The sequence below is a fragment of the Ctenocephalides felis genome, unplaced genomic scaffold (assembly GCF_003426905.1).
Source record: "Ctenocephalides felis isolate EL2017-DRISC unplaced genomic scaffold, ASM342690v1 CF-g0.4_SCAFFOLD_01170, whole genome shotgun sequence".
Classification (NCBI taxonomy): Eukaryota; Metazoa; Arthropoda; class Insecta; order Siphonaptera; family Pulicidae; genus Ctenocephalides; species Ctenocephalides felis.
Window position 1 is genome coordinate 62,249,967 of NW_020537324.1, and position 19,555 is coordinate 62,269,521.

Consider the following 19,555-nt stretch of genomic DNA (forward strand, 5'->3'; position numbering starts at 1 on the left):
GGTTGTAAACGTCTACTACTTGTATCAGATTATGCGGATTAGAACTCAAAAACTGGTGGTTGCATAATCGAGGCTTATACTACTACAGTACGATTGTTTTTTGAGAAGGATTTTATTTTATATTTTGATACCTTCATCACCACATCATTATCATAGCTGATATTGATCATTATCATAGTTTTGGGCCTGATGACGCAATCAGTTGAAAAATGATTATTATATTAGGCGCTGTGTATTCGTCTTCCTAAGATATGAAAAAATAAGAAATATTTATTATATTTTGAAATTTTACTGGAGAAAGAAAATAACTTACATACACTATGTGGAATCAGAACTACTAGTTTATCTAACAGACTTATTTGAGATTATGTTTGACTAGAACTAGTTCGAAAAATTGTAATTCTTCAAATTTCTTTGTCTTTTTTGTATTTATTTATACGAAATATTTACGTCTGCCACTTGGCAATATGGTTTAAATAAAGTTTTCCAGTTAACAAAAGATATAAAGTGATTTGTTCGAGTTTAATGCTTCTGCTATATCACAAAATAATCTTAAGTTTGAGTTTTTTATTTCAACAAGTTCCATAATTAAATTTGAATATATTTTATATCTAAATGTATCAAATTTATTACATCGTATACTATCTTCATTATATCATATGCTATCATTACATATCCTGAGCCATCCAATTTTATTTATAACAGACTTCTTCATTCTTCTAACATTGCTTCATTTTCTAACTTTTATTCTATTTTACTTCTAATCAGCAATTCAAGTTCTACTTAACTCTGAGCTTTAGCTACTTCCTCATTTTCCTCTCTCTTCTTATATTGTTTTATCTTTTACCTTCTCATTCTATTCAACTTCTATCCTCCTTATTTCTTTATTCTATCTTCGCTTCCTTATTTCTTCATTCTTTCCTCTCTTCTATCCTCCTTATTTCTATTTTCTCTTTCTTATTCTTCATTCTCCCCTCTCTTTTATCCGCCTTATTTCTATATTTTCTTCTTTATTTCTTCATTCTCCCCTTTCTTCTGTTCTCCTTACTTCTATCTTCTCTTTCTTATTCCTTCATTATTCTTTTCATCTTTACGTGTTATAATCTTATTCTTCTTATTCTTACTTCTAATTCAAATCAACTATTTAAACACATTTTTAAAATTGCTTGTCTTTTATCTTTACATTTTATAAGTATAATGTATAATGGCTTACACATCATGATTATGATTTTTTTCAACTTTAGCTTATAAAATATGGTTGACATAATAATATTTTCTGACATTTTTACATATTGAATACTATTGCGTCGACCTTAATGTTTCTTCTAACTTTTGCACATAAATCTAGTTTAGTCTAATTTGGCCACTATTTGTGCTTAAATCAATTTATATATATTTTCCATCAATTCAAGTAACTTTGTTAAATCGGTATTATTCTCTTTGCAAAGTCTGATGAATAATTTGTGTTCTATCCACACGTAATCGGAATTCGAATTAGTCCTTGGACAGTTTTAGTGTAATGCAATTCTGATTCGAACATCGCCAGAATTCGCAATTGCAAATTTGCATAAAACATTTTTATCATTTGGCAAATTTGACATGAAATCGAATAACATATGTAGGTTGGGACTTTATTGCTTGAAACTTCATATAAATCGGAAAGATTACGACACGACATGGATTAAATACGCATTCTTTAACTCTATCCTAATTCTGTCACATATTTTTCGATGATTGGAGGATAAAACTAGTGGGGTGCATGGCATCGTGCCTTAAGGCAAATTGCTGGAACTTCCCGTACCGTAATTAAAAATCTTGATACGAAACTCAAAAAAATTCACACAAAATATGTACACATTACGAAAATCTCTATAAAATATCTGATAATTTGATATGCATAAGTCCAATAAACATTTTTGACCGCCAAATAACATTTTTTAACTTATTTTTATTGAGAGTCCATAACCACTGAACCTGCCTTCCCAAAAATTTAATCAGTTCTTCATCCTATCAATACAAGTGAAATGTTTTTTGAACTATTAAAATCGGACGCTCCGTTCTCTTAAAAACTGAGTTACCCTTTTTGGCACTTTTTTCCCGTATCTTCGAAAGGGCTAGACCTGCTTGTGCCAAAAACAAATCAGCACGTCTTCTTTTTAATAGAAATCGATTGTTTTTTGAGTGATTGAAATCGGTTGAACCGTATTCCCAAAATTGTCGACGAAAATTTGTATCCGCACACACACTCACACATACACACACACATACATTCATTTTTTCTAAGGTATGCCAAAATGTTCAGAAACCGCGAAACGTAAAGATATATAAACATTTTTATTTTCGATTTTTTTGCGATTACTATAACTTGCCCTACGGGAAGTTAATTAATTCTTATTTTTTAATAAGTAATTCGAGTATTGTAATGTTCTTTAGTTTTGATATTAGATGCTTCTTATATGAGAAAAAAATTGAATAATTAGATAGCAATGCATTTTAAAAGAATTACATGTTACAGTTATAACTATTTTAAATTTTTATTAAAAATTGAGTTGTGCTTCTAACCGACGTTTCGTTGCTTCATTAGTTTAACAAAATGCAATCGCAGAGATTCAAATATGAAACTAAAATTTAAAGTGACACGTTTAAAAATTTGCGCAGTTGATAAAATCTGAAAATTATCATAGCCATATAAAATGACATAATGTACAAACTAGTGTATACCAGCCGAAACTTTTGCGCGCAAACTATTCAAATGATCCTCAACTATAAAATTTGCATGTAACCTTCATTGAAATGAAGCCATATATCACTTCTAAATAATACACAATAAAATAATACCCAATTCAAAGTAACCTTCTTCGATTATTCCCTCAGGAGTGTAAAGGCATAAAACCTATAAAACAACTCTACAGAGAAGAAATTAATATTTATGTACGTGTAATTAAATAAGCGAAGCTGATGTTTTCGTTATGTGAAAGATTGCTCATAAAAGATAACCGAAGTCAGATTAAATTTACATATATTGATTTATCGTGACAGTCGTAAGGATAATTGGACCTTCCGAGTTGGAGGAATTGTGCGGCCCACCGATTGCATTTGCGGGCAATCGCATTAATCGAAGGACATCTTCAATCTCACGTGCCGCCAAGTGCGATTTGTTCCCAGGCCCAGAAACTGAAAATTATGCAAAAAATTAAGTGACTTGTAAAATTCATAATGTTGAAATTAGTGAAATATGAAAAAGTCAATTAATGTGAATTTGGATGAAAAAGGTACCCGGGTCGAGTCCAGTAATGTGCACATTTTTTTCACTTTTATTAGGTTTATGAATAATGAATAAGAGGTACGTGAATCAAGTAATAATTCACTTATTAGACAAACACCGTTTTTCCTCCAGAAATGAATAAAACATTTTGCTACTAAGGCTTTTACATTTTATCACGATTTCTAATATTTGATATAAATTTCTTGAATATACTCTTTATTTTATGTTGGAAAACGTGGATCAGCATTGATTCTGGGTTGGGTACCGACTTTGACCAGCTTTATATCAAGCACTCTAAATATGAGTTTCACTTGGGATTATATATCTGAAATATGATTTCAAATGGACATAGTCTTTCGGGGTATGGTTTATAATCTAAGGGAAAAATATTTAATATAATCTAATCAGATATATAATGATTAACTACTAGATTGCTTTCTTAAACTATTGTGCGGAAATATTGTGCGAGAGTTTTATTCCAAGTTTTACTAATTATAATATTATGCTAAATTTGTCATAATCATTGTATTAATTTATATGAATGAAATTCTTATTTCTACAAAAAGTGAATATTGAAAAATGAATATTTATTAACTACTACAATCGTATAGTCTAACATTCCAAAGATGAATTTCAATGTTTAAACAATTGACTCCTTTTAGAGTTAAGTCAAAGATATTTTTTAAGATTTAATAAACGACAAAACTATAGTTACATTGTAGAAATAATTGGCAAAGATTACAAAAAACCACGTATCATTGTTTGACATTGAAATTTTATTCGAACCAGCATCTGCTAGAAATGTCAATTCACTCGAAATTTCAATTTAGCTGAAATTATGAGATAATGTTACAATATAATATACAAGAAAAATGTAATGTCTACATTATTATTGCCGCAAAGCAGCTGAGATGTGCCAGAAATTAAAACAAGATACAGTTAACAGTAGATGTTTGGCAGATAAATTACATAATTCAGTTTAATGAATAACGCAATAAGTCCAAAATTGCATATACATTATTTTTTCAAACTTATGCATGTCGCATATTGGTTTACTTATTAAAACTTATTTTTATACCTATACTTATTAAAAAAAAAGATGATTTAGAATTTTGTTTCATGTGTCAAAAATTCATTTGTTTGGCACTGGATATGGAATATTTAGCAAGTTGATCTTAGATTGAACACCTAAGATTTGAACATAAACAATAATGTTTATTAAATTATTAGTAAAAAATGATAAGTAGAAATTATAATTGCCAAAAAGCAACTAATATATCGTACGTAATTATGAAAATTATAGACTAAATTATTGAAGCAATTATGTTGTGTGGTGAAATCAAGTGTGATATTGCTCTTTTACCGTAGATACTATATTATTTTTTTTGAATTTCTTATACTGCTTATGCTAAGACCATGAATTATTCACAAAGGCAGGACACCAAATAGAATATTGAAAAGTATAGGATAGGATGTTAAAAAATTGGAATTTTTGAGTTGTAGACGTGGGTGCAGGACAATGTCTGTCGGGTCATCTAGTATATATATATATATATATATATATATATATGTATATATATATATATAGATTCATGTGTATGTCAGCGTGTATGAAGCCACCTTCATCCTTCGGCATTGAATTTAGCATTCAAATTATCAGATTGAAAATCCATTTATGAAAGCAAGATATCACAAAAAGGCTATCAAAACCAATCATAAAACCATTCGATGTAACAGTCAGTTTTATGATTTCATATTCATCTCTCACACTTCCCACTTGATTTTAAATCATTTTAATTACATCCAATATTTCAATGCGAAATGTTCAAGGGAGCATGTGTCAAATATGTTGAAATGGATTTATCCAATGTCTGACATCCTTTTAGAGTTTTGTGTCCGATATTAACAGAGATTTGCAAAGTTGACTTTGAATTCGCGTTATATCCGGGCGGCCTCGCCTGCTAAAGGTGGTGTATGAGATTATTGATACCGAGGTACCAGATGAGCGAATGCAATTTTATATCGTAATAAGATGGTATTTTTATATTTTTTAATTTACATTAATCGCATAATGAAATTCGATACATAATATGATTGGTTACATTAAGCTCATTTCCTTGTTGAAAATTCATGCAATTATTTATTTACCTGCAGCTTTTAAATGGTTTGTATAATATAAATAATTTAATTAACTAAAACACACAATTAGATCATTTTATTTTAATTAAATAGTACATTTAGTGACCGATTCTGCCGCATAGCAGAAAAATGTTATGGCAAGGCCATGTCATGAAGAACTTTCCATACTAAATATTGACAAAAGCCATGTGGTCAGGCATATTTCTCAGGTTGTCCGATGGAAAACCGAACCTAGAAACCGCACAAATGTCAAGAAAAAGATCTTAGATAACAGGGCGTTTCTGACACAGCTTTATAACATACGAGTGACGTTGTAGTTTATGTGTAAAACGCCTGAATGCACAGCAAATACATGACATTTTAACAGTATTCAATATGATTCAGTAGCATAATGTATGGAAGTTGGAGCATAACATGGTCTTACCATAACATTTTTCTGTTATGCGGCAGAATCGATCCTTTATTGTCTGAAATGTAACTTGTATAAATTATTTTTTGTAGGGGAAGTAGGGACAAAATAACATACTATACTATAATCAATTTCAATCATTTTTACACATCTTAGGCTCATTTATGCCACTATCATAGTCTTTTAATAACATATTTAATAGGAAAAATTTGCAACTAGTTGCAAAATATCATGTCGTATAAAGGATAAAATGACATGAGGTAAAGACACACTGAGTTACTAATTTTGAATAAGACTTTTTACAAATAAATCGTTTGGTTCTAAATCGAAACAAGAATGATTAAAGAAGCTTTTGTAAAATATGAAGTTTCTTCTTTTTAACAGTGTATCCTTTAATCATTAGTGAGATATCATTTTGTTGTTCATTGTATAAATATGTCAATTAGTCCGTAACTGAACAAAAATGAATAAATAATCAAAATTCTGTCAGAAACCTGTTGTTGCAATAAAATTCATCGTAATTACGAGTAATACTATGAGCTAATTTATTTCAATAGAAATAATTATAAAAAACTATAAATAAGTCCCTAAAAATACGAGACCCGGAACTATGACAATGACACCCGACATCTGGCAAGATTGTAATTACGGTATACTAAAGATAGCCAATAATTGAATAAGCGCTTTGTTTTATTTTGTCCGTACCTCCTTTATATAAATGTAAATTATAATGATAATATATATTATAAAATACTTGTGAGCTTCTTCGTAATGTGGCCTTAATTTCTGATATTTTTCACCTTTATTCGAGAAATACTAACGTGGGTAGTATTGCCATTACAGGAATGGTGTTTTTAAAATGTGACTAATTGTGTGAATATGTGTGATATCATCGCTATTTATACAAGGGATAAGAATATGGAAATATTTTTCTTGTTCTTTCATATTTTGTAAAAATTTTGATATATTTCTGAGTACTTTTTTTTTAATAAAGTATGTAATAATATGTGTTCCTTCTGCCAACAGTAATGCGTATAGGTATTTTTGATGACATTCTTCGTCCCAAGTCATTTAGTATTTATGATTACCAAAAATAACAAAATAATTTCTCTTAAAAAACTTCTATGATATTTGCATAGCACATTCAAAATTTGGCCATTATATTACAAGTGAATGGGACCAAATTCGTTTATTGAATTGATGAAACATGTTTGTTTTACAAAATTTTTGAGATTAAGTTTGCACTTATTTTATACTACAAAGTTACAGTCACTTTCTCGAACTATGAAATCAATAATTATAATTTCTATGAATAAATGCCAAAGCACAATTGTGAATCACAATAAAATGGAAAGTTTAATTGAAAATTAAAATTACGTTTTATAATATATGAAGAGTCGTTTATTATGTGAATAAATAAGCAAATAAGAATTAATTTTACATGCTATTTAATATTCTATAAAAGTTCTCGCTTTTTATTATTAAATTTATGTTTGCGAAGAGGAAAACAGTTTTCATCTCTCACGTCGAATCTTAAATGCGGAAACGTTGTAAGGAAACGGAAGTATCATCGTCGAGATTATCTCGACGCGGAAGATTTTGTATTAAATGTTCTCAAGAAAAAATTAGAAATAATTTCTCTTTCCCGTGGTCTAGTAGCGATGACATGAACAATGGTGTATAGTGCATTGTCGTCTGGTTAGTTAACCAGAAGCTCTATTTTATAGACGAAGAGCCAATGTACTTCAGGCTGATAAAAGATAATTCAACTAGAATTTTCAATCTTATAATTGTAAAATAATTAATTCAATTTTTTATTATCCAGTGAAATATACATATACAGGGTGTCCCAGACCTTGACGTCAAGGCAAAAACAGGATGATAGTATTGATCTTAACTTTTATAGATGAAGAGCCAGTATACTTCAGGTTAATAAAAGATAATTGAACTATAATTTCGACCTTATTTTTTGGTAGTTTATGAACAGCATTCAGAATCTAATAGTTCTATAAGCTGTTTTTTCTAATTTTTGACTTAATTTTAGTCTGTTTGACTAAACTAAAGAGTTGTCACATCTCTGAAGTTTTACGATTTCTGTAATATGGCGAATATTTCTATTGGTGCAGCAATGCCGCTTCATAGCTATTTTCATTTAGAGACATATTTTAATATATCAGTTGGAAATCTTCTTGACCAGATTCTGGTAAAGATCCAGGACAAGTTTCTTAATTAATTATTAGATTTCTTTTGCGATGAATAATAATAGAGTTCATCTTGTTCTAAATTGATAGAGATAACCAAATATATATTATAAATCTACAAAAAATAATAAAAATTTATTCAAGTTTGGACTAATGATCTACGCTCTTAGAACAACTTTAGAACTTTATGCAACGTTCTTTAAGGCAAAATGCCGCTTACGCCAAGTTCATTTAACTTTTATTTAAATCTGAACAAACTGGAAGCAAACATAAAATGTTAGTTCTATATACTATCTGTTTATGCAGGATATATAAAAAATTAAATTAATATTTATTAACCATTTTATAAATAAATTCTTATAGGCTAATTGATTCAAGCATCCAAGTAACAAACTGATGTATTTAAAAATATAGATAATGAAAAATTTAAGTGGTTACTTAACGATCGGTTTTTTTTCGTGAAAAGTGATCTTAAAGAGCAGTTTTTTTTATTTCGGATTTTAAAAGTTTAATTGATGTAATATGTGTTTCAGATAACGTTTCTTTTTATTATTTTTATTTTGTTTATAAATAACAATATATATTCAATACCGTTTCGATGTTTTTTGGACTACCTTTATGCTTTATGTATAAATTATTGTTATTATTATTAATTATTGCACTTAACGATCATAAATTTTGGTTTAAATCTGCTTGAATAAATTAGCAATTTGTTTGTACACTAATTTGTCAAATCCTGCGTTAAACTAATTGGAAGTTTGCTAAGTTAAAGAAAATAGGTAAATCAGCACTAAGAGGCCAATTCTCTGATAAAATTAAAGTGTTATATTAATTCTGTGTAACGGGTATATTCGTATTACTTTGTAGTTACGACCTAATAAAAAGGTTTGATTTGCTGTGAGACCGTTTCAGGCGTTTTACACGTGAAACCTAACTTACCAAACGCACAAACTCTAAATAACAATTTTATCGTAAGTGCTAAATAACAATCACAAACTTCAAATAACAGTTTTCTCATACGTGAATTTAAATTCTATGTCTAGAAAGCCTGATACCACAGCAAACACAGCTTTTTAACAGTTTGTTACATCCAACTAATGAGGATATAGACCCGAATATAGCATTACTATAACATTTCTATTTTACCGGGCAATCTGTCCCTAAATTTATATTTTTTTTTCAAAATATTTTAACTATGCAAGTTTGTACTACAATTATATAATGTTGTACCTAAGAAATCAACGTCAGCTTCCTTATTATGGATGTTTTGCAACTCTGACTAGTATACGCATGTATACACTTTTTGTTTGTCTCATTACACGTGTAATAGTTGGCGGTTTTGTGTTTATCTAAATCTACAAGTGGCCAACAGTAATTTTCGTGCCCGTTGAAAAAATATGTAATGTGTCATTAGTTATAATTGTATTATCTCAATTCTTCATCTGTTTGAGACATTGCGAGTTCTCACGCTGTGAAAAAAAAATGATCCTGAACTTGAATTGAAATGATTCAATTGTAAACGAAATATTTTTACTATTTCGTATGTAAATATATACTCTTCAAATACTTGTATAGGAATTGTATACATAATAGTATTCATTCTATTATAAAATTGATTCTGTTCATTAGTTTCACTCAAATCTGTCTTGGTCATTCACTTTTGGCCATATACACTTATAAGATTTTTTCTGGTTAATCCTTTGTGATACCCAAACAAGCTCAAATTAACTACATCTATTCATTTAATTTATCTTTTGAAAAAAACTGTTTTTTTACCTAACTTTACTATTTTATTCACTATTTTTTCATTAGTATTGGTATAGGTATAGTTGATCCTTTTTACCCCACCCACATGTAAGCTTTTATAGAAGTTATATAACAATAAGATAACAAACTGTTGAATCTGACTTCAAAGTTTTATAAAACATTTTGCGAAACAATTAAATAAGGTATTCTTAAAAATTATATTAAGGTAGCGTAAACTAAACAACAACCAAAAAACTAAACCATAACCAAAAAAATCCTAATAACGAAAAAAAATACTTTTGTTATAGATTTTGAAACATGGGTGTTTATGCTTTCATAGCGAGGTTGTTTGATTCAAGGTGCTGACTAAATATACATTTTTTGCCCTCCCCTTTCAAATATTGTTATTGAATTTTTTTTAAACTTTACTTGTTTTTAAGGTATTGGTGGTGGGTCTTTAAACTCTAAACCGCTCTACCCTATATCTTATGCTTCCCCATATTGATTTGAAATAGTTTTTAGCCAACTAATTTTTAATGTCGATTAGTACAACATTGTATAAAATCAAAATCACTTAATTTTCTAGATTTTAAAAAGAAAAACAGAATCTCATTACAATGTAATTAATTTAGCTTAAAATAAATACTTGAACCAGCTATTTCATTTATATTTGCATATTCATTGTACTGAAATAACAAATAATGACGTTGTTAATAACGTTTACAATACAGATATTATAAAATAATGAGTTACGCGTTATGCATTAATAAATTATATTGGAACAACAAATTAGCATTTGTAAAATCTATATTTTCATCGTCGTCCAATAGACATGTTGTATATGTAAATTGTCTGCGTGCGTCCGTATCATGCGCCTTCATTCGTAACTCAATAACATTCGACAAATACGTGACGCAGGAGTACATCTGTGTCACTTGGAGACCATCAGGGATGGAGCAGGATTTTGAAAATTTTATATAACTAAACATATTTTACATGCCTGCCCGTCGACCTGCCCACTTGTCTAACTTTCTACCTGTCTACATTTCATTCGTCACTTTACTCTTTATAATATTTTGTATCCTTATAGTTGCAATCTACATTTTACAAACCTCGTTAAAAAATTGTTGTATTTTCCTTATATGATTAAAATAATGTCTGTAAAATATGTTAAAGCTTTTAGTTTTATATTGTATTATTTTCATATATTTATTTTGCAGAACAGTTTTGAAAGCCTATTTTCTTTCACTTGTATTAGTTAAAGTCTTACTTAACAAAAATAAATAAATAAATTATAAAAAAACAAAACTTGTGTTAGAGATATATTTTTGCTATATACATATTTTCAACTATAGATGGATATCACTACTGTGTCATTTTAGATCAATTTTCAATTTCAAAACATATATTTCAGTAATTATGTACATGCACATAACATTCTTGTTTTCGTTTGGATATTTCCCGTAGGTATTCATCATATCTGCTTTTGAAAACAATAAGTATTTAGAATGTAAAAAATATGTCATAATTCTGACAAAAAAGGATGCAAAAAAGATTCCCAAAAAATCACAACAAATTTATAATAATGAATAAATTACACAAATTCAAAAAGTATACGAGGGAGTATTCGCTCTTGAGGTGAATCAGAGTGACGAGCCAAGTATCAATTTAATGCTAGAGATTGATCAGGAAATAGTTTGGCATGGCGTGTTTGCCATACCAAACAATTTCTGTGGTGTATATTAGCCCAGGGTTTGGATGTTATTATTGGGATGATTCTTACATTTCTGGTAAACATTTCCCGTGAACTTCTTTATTTGTTCGAGTATCGTCGGCACGTCAGCCTGATCATGTATATATTTTATCAAGAGTAATAATGACTTGTCAGTGGGTTTCTTGATTTGTTGAGTCGTAAAGCTTTGTTGTGTACTGTCTGTAGTCTCCATCAGTTCGTCTCTGTTATATCGGTATAGGTCTTATAAATGTCAAGTATAGTGTCCGCTTGTTCTTCACGCTCAGCTGTGCGATTCAAAAGAGGTCTCAGTAATTCTGGAATAGTAATGAATTTTCACTTCGAAACATATTGCTATCTGTAATTCCAAGTGAAAATCGATGTGACTACTTCTTGACATCATACTGTCTGATTGTGATTTTGGATTGGTCGCTTCGCGAGATTTGAACACGGAACTTTGTATTGCAAGGCCGGAAGTATCACAACTGCGTCACGTACTCCGTATGTCTATATATTATAAATGGTTATTTAGCCAAACGGCAGAATCACAAACTTAAATAAAAAATTCAGTTCGATTTAAGGAAATAAGGTTGCCATTTAATACTGCAGAACCCAAGTGACTTCAACTTTTAATTCTGATTAAAATTTGTTCTATTGAAACAGTATATATATTGATGTATATATGAATAAGTAGATAAATTTCGTATATATGAATAAGTAGATAATTCATTAACCGGTGATTTTTTCAAACGATCATAAAACATTTCTATATATCTTTTCTATCTGTACTTTGAATCTAAACCATTTGACCATAATTTATTCAACATTAAACCCGTGTGATATGACTAAACGCATTGTCACTGCATAATAATTTTATTATATTAGTCATTTATTGTAGTTACTACTATTATAAAAATTATCACTATCAGTAACTGTTATTATGACAATTGTTTCTAGCAATCTGTAATTGCTATCATTCAATATTGAATAATTTAGTTTATAATTTATTTTAAAGCAATTATTCATTACAATAATATATTTTCTTCTAATTCTTCTTCTAATTTAATATAGTACCTATACATTAGTGCATTTTCTCTATATACATAAGATACTAATTTATATGTCCAGATACGATCTATTTCCTACCATAACGATACTAAAATTTCAACCGTAATTTTCATTTTATTATTCGGGCGGTTGTAGAACATAATGTGAAAATTGTGTCCTTATTTATTTATTGCAAATAGTTTTTCGGTAAATTTTCAATTGTTTATGTCTGTTGGAGTTAAAACGTCCACATTTATAGCAAGGAATCCCCTCTGTTGATTAGTAGTTAGAGTTATGGGATTTCAATCCAAGTTTCCAACGCTCGTCGGACAGTCTGATGTCAAGCAGTAGTGACGTCCGTTTTTACTTGGACATTCCTAGAGCAATATGTTCCAAAGCAAAAATAGTCCTTGAAAGGTATTGCTGCATCAATATAAAGACTTATTCACCATTTGAGAAATTGCAATAATAAAATTCGTCATGTAGAGATAGAGCAACTTTTTGGATCGCCATCTAAAGAACCGACGTAGTTACTTTAGTCAAATCACCATAATAGCTCATAAAATCCTAAAGTTCTCTTTGCTGGTCAAATAGGATAATATTGAAATTAGTTTGTCAGCTGTTACCTTCACGGTCTCTGTTAAAGTAAATATTTAGTATAAAGTTGTATCGGCGCATATTTACTACGAAATCAAATCAAGTCCAAGAATCTGCATACTAATTTACAATAAGTGATGATTGATTCTGCAACTATTTACCATACTGATATAAATTTTAAGCAAATAAAGTTTGCTATAGTTAGCTTTATACTATATCTTCTGCATCATTCCAGATGAGTCATTAAATTATGTATTTGGTTTACTCTAGACGTGAGTACCAGCAAAATAGCCTCATGTGACATTTGACGTCAGTAATGTAATTAGAATAGACCTTTTCAATATTCCGGTAACATTGTTGGACTAATTAAATTATTGTTTATTTATAGAAGACTCGGTTTAGAATTTGTGATAGCTTTATTAGAGAGAAAACCTATTTTTTGTAAATAGAATTGGTTACTAATTTGCTTAAAAATGATGTAACGCAATAACAGGCTATTAGAAGAATAGCTGTTGTAAAATGCATTAAATTTCAGTATTCATACGTTTTTCATATGTAAATCAATGATTAAAAATAGTATAAATAATTACCTCTTATAATCTTTTTCTACTTCCGAAATATTTGATATGATTTAATGTAATTTACAGATATTTTCATAAATTATTAAACTAATTTTCAATATCTGCAGATAATTATTTTCATAATTACTCAAATTTTTCATGTTTCAATTTTTGTGTTTTTCTTTATTCTCATATTATTTTTATTAGTATTAAAATAAATAGTGTTCGAAATTATTCCTATACATAATTAAAAAAAAAAAAATTTAATAAGAACTACATGCCAAAGAATTTACATGAAATTCTCGCATATATGTATTATATTAGCCTTTAGAAATATCTTAGTTTTTAGGGAATTGAGTTGTAAGGTTGAGTTCAGAAATTAAAAAAACAGCGTATGTATGTATGTTTGGAAACAATTTTTCGTCCGAGATTTTGAGAGCACGGATCAACCGATTTGAATGATTCAAAAAACGTTAGATTATTATTGATGGAGGGATGTGGTAAAAGTTCCTATACTTACAAATGGTTTTGACTATATTAAACAAGTTTCAATGCATATGAACAATTGTTTTGGATTTGTTATATCTTTTCATAAAAACAATTCAATTCATATATTTTTCTGATATGTTTTATTTTCCTTACTTGTCTTTAGTCATGTGACTTGTACAACAAAAAACTGAGGTCGAGGACCGCTTTAGAGAAATTTCACCCAAGTCTAGTCATTAGCGGTTTTGTATTGTCTTCAATTAAATATTTATCCACGCAATTACATACACGATGGCTGGAGAAACACAAACTTGGAGAAAAACCGGATTGTTATGAAATTCAACAGCTAATATTATAACAATAATAATTAATAATTCCAATTATATTAAAATGATAAATGATAATTAAGTAAAATTATAGTAAAAAAATAATCGTAGAATCACGATTTGTGTTTAACTTGTTTTTTTATATTTTGGTGGTTTTTAAATTTTCTGCATAAAATTATCAATCATTTTAATTGTCTTTATACATAATAATAGTAATAATTTATTAATTATCATTGTAGAAACTTGTAGCAACAGCTTTCTTCCTTTTCATATCCACCTTGTACCAGCACAAATATATTGAAAAAAATTGTAAAATATTATTGAGAAATGAATTGAAATGATATAGAATAATGCATTATGCCTACAATTTGATTAAGTTTTATTAGATAACGATAATTACAAATTCTTCAAAATTAGAGTGCAAGCTAAATTTTATATTTTTGTTAAAATAAATGCAAAAAACTATTTATAAAATTGAAAATTAAAATAAAAATCAGCATGATCTTGGTTCATAAAATAATCTTCCAGTTCTCGATAAATCTCTAATCACGATTTTCACTTAGTTTTCACCCCGTAACGGTTTATTAATTTTGATTTACCTATGTCCATTAAAATATAGAAAATCATAGAACTTTCCTCTTTATTCCATTTTAGCTTTTACACATATTTGAATAAATTTAAAATTCAGTCTGAATAGAAAATCTAACAGTGCGCAAAATTTATGCCGGGTAATAAATATTTATATCGTATATGAAAAATGTTTCGTGTAAAAACAAATAATTAGTCAAGCTTTGGGAAATTATTCAGAGCATCATGTTAACATATTTGATTTATTGGCTAATTAATTATAATATGTATAGAAAAACGCATTAATAATTACTACTTTGACAGTAAATATTGAGTTCATACAATTATCAATGATTTATATATAACTAGTACAAATTTCAAAATTTAAAATATTTATTGAGATTTAATTTAAGGCTTACGCTTAAGAAATCTTATGTCTATTAAATTTATAAAATCCAATTTGTTTGAAATTTACTTCGGATATTTGTGAATCTTGGTCATAAGTTATCAAGCTTAAAAAAATGATAATCTTAACATTGATAAAACAATAATGAAAATTTTATGCATAAAATAAATCGAAATGCAACAATTTCTCAGATTTAATAATTGATTTAATTTTCCTCTCATAAATATATTGGACATACATTTTGAAATTAATTTTTTTAGTATATATTTTATGTGTTCTGTAAATTCTTATAATTATTTCTATTTTCTTCACTTGAATGTTGCAACTTACCATTACAATTCCTCACAGCTACTATATATTAATAATAAATTGCAAAATAGGATATAAGCTCACACAGGTATTCTCTTCCAAATTTCTTCAAAAAATCCCTCGATAATTCGAAATATTGATAGTCTTTTATTTTAAAGGTAATAAATATGCGTACATGCCTGTATTATATATTTGATTTAATTAACGTTTTGTTTATCTAAAACATTTTGCACTTAACATAATTCTGACGACAATCATATAATTTAGAATGGGCACCACGTAGCAAAAACGCCCGTGGTTGGCATTTGCAAATCATGAGCACAATGGTCTAAAAACCTTATTTTAGCTTTCAAATGTTTGCAGATATACATAATTGCATTTGTTGGATACACACCTTGATCTAGAATACTACATTGTTAATTTTGGTTAGTGAATTTCCTGGTAGAAATTGCCTCTCAGAGGATCAATCGCTAAGTATCTAAAGTTTTTCAAGCAATCGAAGTTTTACCAATTAACACTGATGATGGAGTGTTTATGTATAACCGCAAAAATTACGTATTAACAAGTTTCATAAATATTTTAATTGAATTTCAAAATGTATTAATTTTTCTTCAATTATGGGCTTTTACTTGTCTCAGTGGCAGAAGGTTTGGTATTTGGCCACAAGCTTTCGAATTTGATACCTGTCTGGAACCGCCTGATATAAATCAGTGTGTTCGAGTGTTTTTACTTGAAAATATAAATATTCAAGAAGAAAAATATGATTCTAAATGAAAATATCGCTTTCCCAGCACTGCATCAAATTAAAAAGCATATTATTAATATTATAAGAATTGTAGTAATAAAATACATGAAATATAAATATATGATGTATATATATAATATATAAATATATATATATATATATATGTATATATATATATATAATTTATTTATTATGAGTGTTATTATTTATATACATTTAAAATCATGAGATCACCTGATTTATTTATTATTTGATTGCATTTATACTATTGTTCGATCTCTGACCGATATCGTTTTTGCAAATCAATTCTAAAGTACTTTCTCTTTGCAGAAACACTTCCGCGAAGGTCAGTTGCCGGTCAGCAGGTCAACAACAAGGTCAGTCAAGAGGTCACCTTGCCGCCCTGGATGAATTGGGTAAGTCATTTTTTAATTCACATTACTATTTTGTAATATTTTGTTATCTATGCTAAATTGAATTTTGCATGCTGCTTGAATATGACTATAAAGTCGTTATATTTAGCATTGCGTTACCTGATGCAACGGTTAAAAAAAACATAGTATGACATTTTTTTGGTCGACGTATTTATGGGTATTTTAAATTATAGGCTGTTCATTATTTATAATTATAGCATACATACATGATATATGCAATTTATTCCAGCGTGGTGAATTTATTTATAAATCGAATTTTACATTATAATATCAGTAGACACGACAGCCTTAGGCCACGAAAATGTAATTTCCAAATTCTCACTCATATAAATGCTTATTTCTGTTTTATGAGCAGAAAATTGCAACTTGATTTATAAATTCATCATGGGAAGAGGAATCGTAATTTATATACTATAAAATAACATTATAATAACTCAAATATTAGTCGAAACTGCACTTAATTCCGCAACCGGTTTATTCTACTAATATATATTATTTTTTATAGACATTCAGTAAATCTTTTGGCAATTATAAATAAAAAATGACATTGATATAATTTTTGTAATCTTGAGAATTTCCCATCATGTACTGCGGCTTGAAATGGCAATGGAAAATCTCTCGCACTATATTTCTTTGAAGAATTCCATTTTTACTGGTTCAGCTGACTTGAGACCTATAAGTAATTATTGCTATTTTGTTACTAACAAACTGTTTTTTTTATCTTTACCAAATTGCCGTTAATTATTACCGGATATTGCTTAGATTTTATTTGTTCAATTTGCGTCAATTGTGGCTGTTAGGTGTTTTTCAGGAGGAAATAATTATGAGACGGTAATGGGATATATTAAGATAATTACCCGACGTGTTTTTGTCAAAACAAATAATTATCTTTTTGAAACGTAACTATAATATATTTAGATGAGTTTATTTTTACCTTTGTAACAAACTCAACATTGAAACCATAAATTATATTAAAATTGAAATTAATTTTATTTCACTTGTCGTGGCTAAATCAAAGAAAAATATATGTTAATATTTTTATATAATTTCAATAGATACAAAAAAATAAAAACAAAAACAACATAAATATTGAAAAAAAAATTGTATAATTGTTGTAGCTTACTACAACTATTTACTTCTACACTAAGGAGCCAATTCTCCGTTAAAATAGACCATTGTTATGGCAACGCTATGTTGCGCTCCTTTCTTCATATAAAATGGTAGCAAAAACTTTCAAAATGCTATGTATTTGCTGTGAAGTCGGTCGTTTTTTATATAAAATCTAGCCTAGAAACGTCAAAAAATAATGTTATCACAACTGCATTTTTATCATTTATATTATCAATTAAAACATATACATGGAGTTAGGTTTTATGTGAAAACGCTTGATCATGAGAAATACACAGCATTTTGACGTTTTTAGTACCATTTTATATTAAAATGGGCGTATCATAGCGTTGCCATAACAATGGTCTATTTGCTAGAGAATTAGACGCCTAGATGTTACACTATATGAACTGCTAGTCTTCATACGTTTTCTTTTGTATATAATACTCAAACATAAAAGGGACTGTGACGGCACTTGCTGAGCGAACATCGCCGACAATCGTGGACTCTCCCGATTTATCGAATGTCATATGTCTTATAATATAAAACCGATTTAATAGGTGGATTCGATTATATGTACATACATTTCATAGGGAAAATGTTATTTATCATTTCTTACAAAATTATCAGCTTTCACAATTACCATTAGATTATTGAAAAATAAAACTATCACATATAATATTGTTAAATAATATTATACTTACAAATTTATCAGACATTATATTATGAAATAAAACATGACATATGACACTTAATCAATCGGGAAAATCCGCGAATGTCGGCGAAGTTCGCTCAGAAAGTGACGTCACAATCCCTTCTTATTTTGCGCTCGACTAGCAGTCCATGTAGTATAATTTTCGTGATTAGACCCTAAATGATCATATTCACTGTTGTCATATACCCTTGTCAATTACATTGGTGTATTATTTTTGCATAATATTTTATTTTCTAAAAATCACCAAAACTTTTCTGTTAATCTTGTCAAATGCACGTGTCTCATTCTGATTTATTGTCGGACGGTGTGATCTTCGAAATTCACATTGACTTGAGATTTATCGCCGATAATTATGCAAATCAGATTTGATAGCGACCTTGGAGCATCATATCGCTCCAGGTGTCACAGGAATTAGTGAGAGCGCTGATCATAAAAATACTTTTTTAAATTACATGAAAAAACTATTAAAGGTCTTAAAATAAGTTCAAAGTCAGCAATCAAGATTTGAATAGTTGTTTGATTTATCAAAATTACCAATGATTAAATATTAACCTATTTTATTATTCAAATCTGCGAAAAGGTCAGTTCGTCTTCATCAGTTTTTAAACAACTTTCCAAGTGCCTTTGAAAATCTTGTTTTTGCCACTTCCCAAATAAGGAAACTCATTACCATTCACTTCTCACGCAATCCACAACTTTTATGTGAATTAGGCTAGTTTATTTAGTTTATATTGTGTAAATCTTCACCTACTGTTTGACTGGAC